Below are 607 nucleotides of genomic sequence, written 5' to 3' on the forward strand. Positions count from 1 at the left end.
AATTACGCTAGTTCAGAAGTTGATTAATTAACAGACAGAAAGAAAATGATAAAGAGAGGCCAAGAGAGGCGACGAGTGCCGAGGAGGCGTCAGTGCTTTCGCATTATCCCAATGCGGGTCGCCGCAGTGATCTTTTATTTTTTTAGACTGCCTTTCTGCTTTGCCTGTCTGTAGGTACTCACGTTTTGCTCAAGGTCAAGATCCTGTGATCTTGAGGTATCTCATGATAAGTTGTCCTGTTAAAGATGCGCAATATTGAACACAGGCTCACGGCTAAGTGCTTTTTTTTGGGCGTCCTATCTGCCTAGAAAAACGGTGTCCCCGGAAAAGAAATTTAAATCGAGTAGGGAACCGGTCTCGACGGCAGTTCTTTTGTGACGCTAGGCACGTTCTGCATGCGCGCTATCCTTGCTGATCGGTAAGTCGAAAAGGCGTAGAGACAACGTGCACTGAACAAAAATTATATCCAGGAAATGCGGGGACGCCGTCGGAATAAATTGTTTAAAAGGATGCGCGTGGTGCGGTGTCCTGTCGGCGCCGTGGCTTAGTTGGTTAAAGCGCCTGTCTAGTAAACAGGAGATCGTGAGTTCGAATCTCACCGGTGCCT

The 607-nt window shown here is 47.4% G+C and overlaps 1 non-coding gene across 1 annotated transcript; it reads left to right on the plus strand.

Annotated features, from left to right (window-relative positions):
• The first annotated feature begins 533 nt into the window (after nt 1-533).
• Nucleotides 534-607, plus strand: TRNAT-AGU (transfer RNA threonine (anticodon AGU)). The gene has a single exon. It is a non-coding gene; the product is annotated as a tRNA-Thr (tRNA).

This window comes from Amblyomma mixtum, chromosome 8 (genome assembly GCF_055824585.1).
Source record: "Amblyomma mixtum isolate Tamu chromosome 8, ASM5582458v1, whole genome shotgun sequence".
Classification (NCBI taxonomy): domain Eukaryota; kingdom Metazoa; phylum Arthropoda; class Arachnida; order Ixodida; family Ixodidae; genus Amblyomma; species Amblyomma mixtum.